Source organism: Mesoplodon densirostris, chromosome 6 (genome assembly GCF_025265405.1).
Source record: "Mesoplodon densirostris isolate mMesDen1 chromosome 6, mMesDen1 primary haplotype, whole genome shotgun sequence".
Taxonomy (NCBI): domain Eukaryota; kingdom Metazoa; phylum Chordata; class Mammalia; order Artiodactyla; family Ziphiidae; genus Mesoplodon; species Mesoplodon densirostris.
In genome coordinates this window covers 56,824,248-56,835,878 of record NC_082666.1, presented here as the reverse complement: position 1 = coordinate 56,835,878, position 11,631 = coordinate 56,824,248, and the positions used below count along the sequence as shown (strand labels likewise).

Here is an 11,631-nt window from a genome sequence, read left to right as displayed (position 1 = left end):
CAGCCAAGGCTGCTTCACATTGATCTCTAACTTCAGTAAGATGTAGCTTATTGGCAATATCTTATGACTTAGTAAGTATCTTAAGAAATTAATCTCCATTTTCAAGATATTTTTTTCCTCTCATTTGTTTTAAGCAAGGGTCTTAGAAGACCCTTAAGGCTTCATAGGTTAAGCGTTCAGCTTTATATATATAATCAGGGTTTTTCATTGGAGAGTTTTATTCACTTCTTCAAAATGTCATTTTATATGGATAAGTTGCATAAAAATTTGTAATCTGTTTGCATCAAAATGCTTTTAATTTCAGTATGATGTAAATGTAAACTTAATATATTACTTTCTACTTAAAATTGATAAATATCTTCTGTGCCAATGCACTGATTGCATTTTGTTTTGATGCCCACTAGAGATCCATAGGTATTTGTAATCTAGTGTTTGGTACATCTGTGAGAATATTTCATTTGCTAGTAGAATTGTAAAATTTGTGTGTATGCTTTGCACAGTACTTAAAAAGATGATCCTATTTTAATTCACAGAGGTAGAATTTTTGCATAACAAAATTATGAGCTCAGTAAGGCACAAATATGTCATTATATCAATATCTTTTGGGGGCTTCCCTGGGGGTCCAGTGGTTAAGACTTCACCTTCCAATGCAGGGGGTGTGGGTTCGATCCCTTTTTGGGGAGCTAAGATCCCACATGCCTCAGGGCCAAAAAACCAAAACATAAGGAAAACAGAAGCAATATTGTAACAAATTCAATAAAGACTTTAAAAATGGTCCACATCAAAAAAAATCTTAAAAAAATATGTATCTTTTGAGTGGACATGAAATAATGGCTTTTACTCCTTTGTGCATACCTGTCACAATAACAACTATCATTTCTATGTTTAATATATCCCTGGTGCTTAAAATAATCTGCTCACTTAAGATAACTTTATGACTTGTTATATTCTCATTATACAGAGCATATAACATGCGATGGTATGTTGAATGGAATATAGTAGTCTCATTATCCCTATTCTAAAGCTAAGAAAACTGTACTATAGGAAAAAGAAAACAATTGCCCTAAATCATGCATGAAGCCGAAGGAAGACTAAGGCAATGCCGAGCTAACAAATTTACTGGTCACCTGAGAAGACAAGAGTAACCCACAAGAGAAGATGCAGCAAGACTGTCATTTTCAAACAGTTTTACTGGCACAACTATGTTAAGCTTATTACATTTATCACTTTTATTAACAACTCTGGGGACCAATGATGTCCCTAACAGTGTGCAGGATACTGGGTGGGAATAAGAAGTGTAACTGGAAAGTGAGCTGAGTGCTACAGTACCTGATGTAGATGGAGATCTCGTTCCTAAGCCTGATAAGACTATGCTGTTCCACTCCCAGGTTTGCTAACACCCTATACTGCTCTGCCTCCCCCCACCTTTTTTTTTTAAGTGTTTCTTATTTTTAATTTTTTAAATTTTTTTGCGGTACACGGGCCTCTCACTGCTGTGGCCTCTCCCGTTGCGGGCACAGGCTCCGGATGCGCAGGCCCAGCGGCCATGGCCACAGGCCCAGCCGCTCCGCGGTATGTGGGATCTTCCCGGACCGGGGCACGAACCCACGTCCCCTGCATCGGCAGGCGGACTCTCAACCACTGCGCCACCAGGGAAGGCCTCTGCCTCCCCTTTGGCCTCCTCTTGTCCCTGCTTGCTCAACCAGAAACATGGCCAGGAGTTCTGCGTCCCTGCTGCTCCAGAGCCTGTCCCATGAGAAAGGAAAGGCGAAAAGTCCTCAGCTGTACACTTTCATTAAGGCTAAATTGAGAACTGGGGAGCTGAGCTACTTTGCCCAGCCTTCCTGAGGATGCAAGAAGGCCTTGGAGTTAGATGAAAGTTATTCTCCATCAAAATATTTGGGGTCCTCTGGTTTGTTCCATTTCCTTCTGAACTTGAGACCTCAGGAATGCCAAATTCCAGTGCTGTTTGGGGGAATATGTGAAGTTTCTTGTCTCTGTTCCTAGAGGCTGATTGGGACATTTGGGAATCTATGTGCCTGTGTAACCCCAAACATTCCAACCCACAGCTGTTTACAGATCAGTATCATGATGGAGAAGGGGAAGGACTGGGAAGTCCAGTTCCTGAGACTCGTTCTTTAATGGATTTTCTCAGTTTTTAAAGCCCCTCAGCATTTGTCAAGTTCCTATGCTTTTGTGTTTGCTTTGTGAAGGGCTGTATTCATCATGACACAAATGAAGGCAGCTGAGATGGTAGAGGGTGTGCAAGGCCACTGTCAGACTCCCTCCCTAACCTTCCTCTGCCTCAAACACACAAGCTCTCAATCAGAACGGAAGAACCTCTTCTTTTCTCTAACCCCAGTTCCCGGACTACTGCATCCTTCCCCCAAATGCAGCAGAGACAAAAGAAAACACTCTTTTTTAGAAGAAACAATTTACTTGTGAAGAATGAACTTTGCTGTTTTTGAGAGAGACCATTTTGTTTTCAGAAGATGCCTGACCCCAAGTCTTCCTTCCATATTCTGTTCCCAGTGGGACTCCCTCGTGTCAACCTCTTGCTGGACTAGGACCCTGGAATTCCACAGGGCCAGCTAGCAAGAGGGATGCCTGAGATGACAGAAGATATGAATCACCTTTCTGAAGAGAGGGTGGGGCTGGTGTCACATGAGTGCCTTTCAGGTGAGCTCTGCAAACCAAAAATAGGAGCCTGGGTGTGTCTAGCGAGAGTGGAAGCAAAGAGAGAGTGGAACACGCTGAGTAGACTGTTCCACTGGGAAGAGATTTTTTCAAGATTAATGCCCAGGGGGGCTTCCCTGGTGGCGCAGTGGTTGAGAGTCCGCCTGCCGATGCAGGGGACACGGGTTCGTGCCCCGGTCCGGGAGGATCCCACATGCTGCAGAGCGGCTGGGCCCGTGAGCCACGGCCGCTGAGCCTGCGCGTCCAGAGCCTGTGCTCCTCAACAGGAGAAGCCACAACAGTGAGAGGCCTGCGTACTGCAAAAAAAGAGAAAAAAGAAAAAAAAAATTAATTCCCAGGAACTAGAATTCGAGGTCAGAGTTTCAATGACACTAATAGTAAGGTCCATGTGTGTAGAGCGGTGTCATTTTAAAGCTCTTTCACACACATTGCCCCAGGCAATCATCACGACAATCCTGGGACTCTCCCAGACACAGACTATGAAACTTACGGAACTTAAGTTGTCTGAGTCATTACCCCAAATTTTGCCACCAAAACAGTCATGGTTCCACCACGTCTCACACTGTCACTTGATGGGTAAGTGCCATGGCCCAGCTTTCACATGGACGAGCAGAGCGTGGTTTAGAAATGTCCCAGGTCCTGACTTCTTTGCTTTCTTGCTCTGAGTCTCTCATCTGGGGGGCCATTAGTTTCTGAGAGTACAGGCTCTAGGAGGTGACATTGCCAGCAATTATAGACCTGGGACTGTATGGAGAAGAGAACTAAGATCAAACCCGGGAGAGCCCAGGATTAGAGAGCAGAACCTTACCTTTCATAGCTCCTGCTTTTTTCTTCCTACTTCTGCGTTGCTGCCGACAGGCCAAAAAATGAAAGAGTTCAGAAGCTATTTTGTGCCTTTCTCATACTAAAGAAGCAACAAACATTATTAATGAAAAATGTTTGTGACTTTTTGCCTTATTTGAGGTCTCTGTTATTTCCATATTATTCATTTTGAAAGTAGATCCAAGTATTTTCTACTGATCCTTCTTTCTCAAAGAATTTTTACTAATTCCCGGAAAATCTTTCAGAAGTATAATACACAAGGACTTCCCTGGTGGCAGAGTGGTTAAGAATCTGCCTGCCAATGCAGGGGACACGGGTTCAAGCCCCGGTCTGGGAAGATCTCACATGCCGTGGAGCAACTAAGCCCATGTGCCACAACTACTGAGCCTGCACTCTAGAGCCCACGAGCCACAACTACTGAAGCCTGTGTCCCTAGAGTCCATGCTTCGTGACAAGAGAAGCCACTGCAATGAGAAGCCTGCACACCGCAAGGAAGAGTAGCCCCTGCTCGCCGCAACGAAGACCCAACGCAGCCAAAAAAAAAATGTAAATAAATAAATAAATTTATTTTTTTTAAAAAGAAGTATAATACACAGAAATTGCAAGTATCTTCAACATACAGCACAGGGAAATTTCACACACTGAATACATTGTGAAGCTAGCACCCAAGTTAAAAGTAATAGATTTTGCCCAGGACCTAGCACGTTTCTTATGTTGCCTTCCAGTTGCTACCTCAGAGCAGCTCTCCTTCTCCTCCCTGACGGTAGCCACTCTGTGACTCTAACAGTCCTGATTATTTCTGACGGACTCACTTTTATGCCTCTTGTGTATATTTACTCATTGAATCCTGGGAATATCCTATGAAAAAATACTACTATTGTCCCCATATTAAAGATGAGGAAACTAGGGAGCTTAGTGTTTGTGTTATTTGTCAAGGTCACACCGCTATTAATAGCAGAGCTGGGATCCAGTGCCGTGAACCCTGGCTCCTTCTCAGAGGTTTTGAAAATCCTAGAACTCTCCTTTCACTTGTGCTCTCTTCCTGTGGCTTTCACTCTAACAGAAACCTTGAAGCTGGAAACCTGCACAGAACCAGAGCAGCTGTGTGGCTGGTCAGTGAGTTGGAGGGACTGAATGTATGCATAAGGGATGAATGGCTCAGTAAAGCAGGACCAGGGAGAAGGTGGGAGGAAGGTGCCAGGATCGGCCAGTCAACACCATATGTCACCAGCTTCCCTCGAGGAGCTGACTCCTTCCCACAGGTATTTGTACCGACCACTCTTCCTGGTGGTATAAATCAGTTACACCTATGACATCAGGACTAACCATTCTCCATAATTTCCAGGACTTCCCTCAGTTCCATGGAATTCCACCTTTTGACAAGCATTTCCTGAAAGGAAAGTGGTAGGACAGTTCCAGAGGACAAAATGGACAAATACTAGTCTGAAATAAATTTACATAAAAAAGTAAGAATGTAGGTTTCAGAACTTAAAAAACTCAAGAAGTTTTCTCTCATAAGAATTTAATAAATAAAACAAAATGCAAATTTAATGAAATGGAAAGGTGAATATTTTCTAAATTTTAATACAATGTAAGTATAAATATATTTATATGAAAAAATAAGATACAGAAATAAATAAATAAATAAACAGAATAAATAAATAACAGGGTAGTCATTACTTAGGGACTGATGCCCCTGAAGCTGAATAATATACTTGCTTATTACTACTGGCAAAGTATTAGCTGAATTAATACAATAAATTCTGTGATTAAAATTGAAATAAGAGCCTTCTGAAATGACTAAAGACATATGTGCAAGGGTGATAGGGCATCTGAGTCAATGAGAAACATTTCAAGGTGACCCCAGGTCTCCATCCATAATTCTTATCCTTTCTTGCAAGTTGGTTGATGAAAGCAAGGATCTCCTGATTTCCACTCTGACAATTTCCCAGGCACAGTCACTGTATTTCTTCTCTTGCAGGTAGAGATGGATTCCCTGGAAGTACCTCTTCACAGCCAATGTAGGGCCCGTCACTCCCAGGGAAGTTTCTTCATCTCCCATCGCCTGCACCAAGCAGGCATCCAGGTCATTCAGCTGCTGATGGAGTCCACTGCGGAGTTTGTCCATGAGGGAGGTGTCCCAGGCAGCAGAGGAGCGCTCTGTGTGGAAGAGGCGGAAGATCTGCTGGAGCATCTCGTGGAGGACAGAGGTGGCCTGGGCCTTCGGGAGCTGGCTGCCATCCACCGTGTCCTGGGGGAAACCGAAGTCTTTTCTGTCCTTCAGACAGAAGTGAGGGGAGATTCTCCTCATCTGGCCCAGAAGCCTGGAGTTGTTCCTGCTAATCTGCACGTGGTTCTGAGACAGGTCGCAGCCCAGAGATCCACCGGGGCCATAGCTGAACACCACCAGGGTGGTCAGTAGAGAGAGCACGAAGGCCATGGGGCAAATGAGGCTGTTGCTGGCCTGGCTGAGACGGGTGTCTGGGGGAACCTTGTGGGTAGGTTCTCGATGACATCCTTTCTAAGCAAGGCCATTAAATAGGGAGCACAGTAATTTTCATTTTCTAAACATTTCTATACACTTTTACTTCCTTTTTTGATTTTCACTTAGGTATTCTCAGTATGGTCTACGAAGATGTCATCATTCTAAGCTATTAATTTTGCAAGAAGTTTAATTTTTCCAGTAATTTCAGATGTGCCCATCCAAATGGATATTTATTAATCAAATGAGGAAGGTTTTTGTCTTCAAGTCAGAAGTGATGTAGGTCTGTAAATACATGCATTCTATATCTCTTTCATGCATAAATGTTGGTCTTCTCTGTTCCAGGAACACATTTTTAGCCCTGATCTTAGATTCCATTTTTACCTCTTACTTCACATAGGAAGGCAGGCTCTCTCAGCCGTATGGTTTCTGTATTTGCTTAAGGATTTCCGAGATCACTCTGGCATAAGCTCTTTGAAACAAAACATGGGTTTTGTTTAGTGTTTGATTTAGAGAAGAGGCTGATTATTATGAGTCCATGAGCTTCTCCCATGTTTCCTTTCCTTCTAGAACATGTTCCTTCATGTCCATGTGGTCATGCTTCAGGTGACCACGAGGTGAGGACTATTACAGCTATTGTCCTTTCTTGCCACCATTTTCTTACTGGAGACCTATAGTCCTCCACAGGCTGGGCCAATACCCCCACCAGGAATCCTGGTTCTTTTGAGGAGAACATGGGTGTGGAGACCCTAAGTCCAAGAAAATTGTATTTCCCCAGCAGCACCTCACTCACAAGGGAGAGATCACATCTAGTCACACCCTCTCCTCTAGAGTGACAGAGTCCCCTTCCTAACCTGGACTCCCACCCTGAGGGCACGCTCACCACATCCCGAGGACTGTAAAATCTCTTTGCCGTGGAGGGGCTTGTTGATTTGTTGGGAAAATCATTCATCTTCCAGGACCCTCACCCTTGCCCTGGAGTGTCTGTGTGAAGGACCCTAGTCCTCAGTGGTGACCGCCTCCCCTCCTGACCCGTGTCCTCAGGTATCAGAAGTGCCAGCAGCCCTCAGATACTGAGAGCAAAAGTGTGTTTTCTCTAAGGTGGTGGAGGAGTTACCCAATTCTAATCATTTCACCCTGAGTAGACACATAATTTTTATTTGGCCAAATACCAATTTTATTATTCAACTCTTTTACTCAAGCTAGTCAACACTTGTTATGCTCAAAGTTTCTGAGCTGGGGGCAGAGAATTCAGCGTTGGTGTTGTCTCTCATTAAAGCTTATGTCACAGAAACCAGTGAGGTTCAGTTGTTCATTCAGTCAGTTGATGCCACTGGGCTTCTCCCTTCCTCTGTCTCTGTCTCCCTCTGAGAATGCAGGGCAGCGAGGCCCAGGATTAGGTCAGAGAGAAATCGCCTTCTTTCCTTTACTTGTGTGTAATTTTTCATTTAAAGTTTTTGTAACTTATATTCACTTAGTGACTTATTGGACAAGATTTGTCTCGCTGCTCCTGCATTAGTTCTAATTCATGAGGAGGTAAGAACAATAAAGGGAGGTAAAGAAAGGCAAAGGGGCTCCAGTCTCTATCATTTTCAAACTTTAGATTTTTTGTTTATCACTGCAACTGTCCTAGAAAGTAAAATTCGACAGCTGTCTTGTGGGCAAAAAGAAAACAAATGTGAGTCTGAGTGTCATGAATGTGAAAGAAGGGAAGTGATTTTCCCCTGACACAATGACAGATTCTAAGTTAGCAAACTTCAGTGCAGCACAGTTGGGGACGAGGCTATGTCAGAGGAGAAGGATGAGGCCACTGTGAAAAACAGAAAGACAGGAACGTGGTTGCTTCTGCCAGAAGCTCAAAAAAGACCAAGTCCTGGAAGGATGAGGCCAAGGTGAAAAACAGAAAGGCAGGAACATGGTTGCTTCTGCCAGAAGCTCAGAAAAGACCAAGTCCTGGGTCAGTTGATGGCCTTCAGCTTCACACGACCAGCTTCCTCATTCTTCTTTCATTTAATCCATGTATGATCAGTTTTGAGGAGAAAAGGAAGAAGTCACACCCACCAGCTCACAAGTGACTAGCAACCAGAACCCCAGTTGCTAGAACACTAACCCTGTCTGGGAGGGTCAGCAAGATCAGTCTTGCTGAGCATCCGTCTAGGTGATAAATCCATTCAGGCAATGAGAAGGGTACTTTAAGAAAACTAGAATTAAAGGAAGGGAATTAGATGATTCCAAAAGATCCTGATCTTACCTGGTTAATAGTAATCATGATATTAAAAAGTAATAACTGGGGGCTTCCCTGGTGGCGCAGTGGTTGGGAGTCCGCCTGCCGATGCAGGGGACACGGTTTCCTGCCCCGGTCCGGGAAGATCCCACGTGACGCGGAGCGGCTGGGCCCATGGGCCATGGCTGCTGGGCCTGCGTGTCTGGAGCCTGTGCTCTGCAATGGGAGAGGCCACAGCAGTGAGAGGCCCACGTACCGCAAAAAAAAAAAAAAAAAAAAAGTAATAACTGAATTTTATTGCTTGCTACTAATGGACTAGCCACTTTCTAAGTTCTTTAAAATTTAGGGACTTCCCTGGCAGTCCAGTAGTTAAGACACCGAGCTTCCACTTCAGGGGGCACGGGTTCGATCCCTGGTCGGGGAACTAAGATCTCGCATGCCCCATGGCTCAGCCAAAAAATAGAAAAAAAAATTAACCCTCTCAATAACCCTATTTGGATCAAACTCACTTATACAACTGGAGAGAAATATAAATCTGGACGAATGAACTGTTCCAAACGTACCAAAGATACAAGGGCAAACCTTAGGGTGTTTACAGTGATTTGTCTGAAAGCGCCCTTTAAAGAAAGTGAAGGCTGCACATGAACATGATATTTAGGAACCAATGAAATAAGCAGACAGAGGACAGTGAGATGACAAAGGACCCTTATTCCACTTAAGATGCCAAAGGGTTACTGTCCATGGTTTTGTAGGGCTACATGGGGTGTGGTCTGAGTCAACTGAACTGACTTTAAGTTCTAATCAAAAGAGACAAAATCACTATTAAGTAGTTAGAAAGGAATAGATTTTTCTGCCTATTGAAAAAAAAAAAAAAAAAAAAAAGGAAGTTTCCTACTGGCCTAGTGGTTACGATCCGGCACTCTCACTGCTGTGGCCCGGATTCAATACCCGGTGGGGGAACTGAGATCACACAAGCCACGCAGCGCCAAGTCTAAGATTTCGTGAGTGATTTCTTCAATGAAATATAGTAAAATAACTTTATTAACCCTAGAAGAGCTGACCCCTGGAATCTATATATTTTTAACACTTGAGTTTTCTTGTGAGTTTAAGAAAAAAAAAAAAAAAAGCACCTAACAATTTCTAGCCATGTGAGCTCTGACGTTTCTCCTTCAGGAGGACAACTAAAAAGTCACTCACCATCTGGTTCTACAAGAATAAAGTCATTAGCCACAGCAGTCCCTTACCCCAACACCCCTGACAGGACTTCAGGGTGGAGATCAGGAATGGGGCACTCTCTGCTCTGGGAAAACTGACAGAATAGGCCTGCAGATGGTTAGATAATTTCCTGAGAAAATTCTATGAATTCAATTTTTTGCAACTTCTCAAACTTAGAAAAGCACTAAAATCATTAATAGTGACAAATGCTCCCCATGACTAGCAGCAACCTTCTACCAAGATGTGTCCTTGATTGCACGTATCCCCTTCACCACAGTCACGTATATACTGACCTCCCCCTTATGTCCTTGGGGCAGTTTGTCAGAGCTGAAAGGCTGTCCTCTGGGTTATGGTCCTCAGTAAGTCCTCCCAAAAAACTGAGGTCCCAGCTCTATGTTGTTGTTTGTTTCCAGTCAACAAGGACCTCACTGATTTCCCAGGAGACCTCCTCAGATCAGCCTGCTGTTCTCATTCTCAATGAAGACACCTCCATTTCTCACCTACAGTCCAGGCTGGACATCCATTTGTTTACTGAGAGAGTCTAAATAAGAATCTCTACTCTTTATTGTTCCAACTGTTGGTTAAGATGTGGGTACCCAAGAAGCCTTATGTGTGACCAAGACGGAAGAGCATACGTGCTTCTTAGACAGAAGGAGTGAAGGTTTCTAATGGGCTCCTTAGCAGGGAGAGTCTGGCTTGAACTTCAGAGTCACCCTCATGGCCTTGTAGAGTTGTCTTTATTTAAATTTTAGCCTCAGCCCATTAAAACATCATAATACTGAAGAATTGAAATAAAAATACTATTTAAAAAATCATTTGTTAATAAAATGATATTTTTAGCAGTAATATAGGAATGGTTTCTGCTTGTTTTAGGACCCTAATCCTTAGGAAGGTTTCCAAACCTCTAAATGTACTTTAAATGTCCTTCTGACTTTAAAAGTACCTACTCAGTGCTGTATGCACCAACTGGAAAGAACAGAGAGATGATCGATCCATCAGTGTCCTCTTTCCAAATTGCCTAAATTAAATAAATGAATTTCCACTTAGCTCTTTGTTGCTTTTAGAAACTGTGACCTTCTAGTGTGCATGTTACTGATACATGCCCTGCTGGAAAGGCTCTATCCCAGTTGTTGCTAAATATATTAAAATCCCTGCCTGTGTCCCTCCTATTCAAGCATGTTTTATTTTGTTTGCCTTTCAAAGGGGCAAAGACATCATGATGGAATGTAAGAAATTCCTTGGATTGCATTGTCCCCAGGAATATCCTTCCCTGCTCTGTGATAACTTGCTGGGTCCTAAGGACAAAACAGGTTTGCAGCTGGCACTGAGGTAACCCTCGTCCCTTCCAAGACTCCGCAGGCTGCTGTGGTATCAGTGCTGGGGACACTGCCAGTGGCCACGTCCTTCTGGGAGAACTCTGTGCTATCGCATGCACCTCAATCTTTTCTTCTCTGAAAAGGAATGTTCTGGAGAAACACTTGCCTCAATGCAGCTCATCTGTGTTCTTCCATGTCCTGAGGACCTGCCGCTGTTCCAGTGAATGCTTTAAACATCTCTGTTCTCCTTCCAAGTTCTCAAGCTGTTGCTGCCTTTCAACTCCATGTTTCCTGCGCTTTGGGCTTTTTGAGCAAATAAGAGTCCTGAACCAGGTGAGTTCCTCCTAGTGCAGTCAGCACGTGGAAGTGTGCAAATAGAGGCACAGGTGAGCTCCTGGGTTCTCCACCATTGTTCAGTGTTGGGCAGGGTGCCATCTATTTACTGTGTTTCTCTGGGAGTCTGGACAGTCTGGACCTGCAGTGCTTGGCAGGTGGAGAGGGTGGAGTCATATGAGAGTTTCTGCCAAACCTAGAACTTTCACTCATCTTCTGCTTTCCATTGGTGGCTTTGTAGTCTTAAGGGGAAATTGACAGCCAGAAACCCTAATGGAGAAGGAAAGAGCTGTATGAATGGGCAGTACAGCTTCATGCGGAGTGAATGGGGAAAGTACACTATGGATTTCTACCTTGGGAGGAACTGAATGATTGTGATATTTTAGTGAAAGAATGGGATCCAGGAAAACAGAGAGGAAGGGGATTTGTGCCATGTATCAGAATCAGCAGATGGATATATGGTATATTATATATGGTATATTTTATATGTAGCATATTTTATACTATGTATTCATATATATGTACCATATATGTATATTATT

General features: G+C 43.5%; 1 pseudogene; it reads right to left on the bottom strand.

The window, feature by feature from the left end:
• Positions 1–5,371: 5,371 nt before the first annotated feature.
• LOC132491775 (interferon omega-1-like) lies at positions 5,372–6,054 on the bottom strand (annotated as a pseudogene).
• Between the last annotated feature and the right edge of the window lie 5,577 nt (positions 6,055–11,631).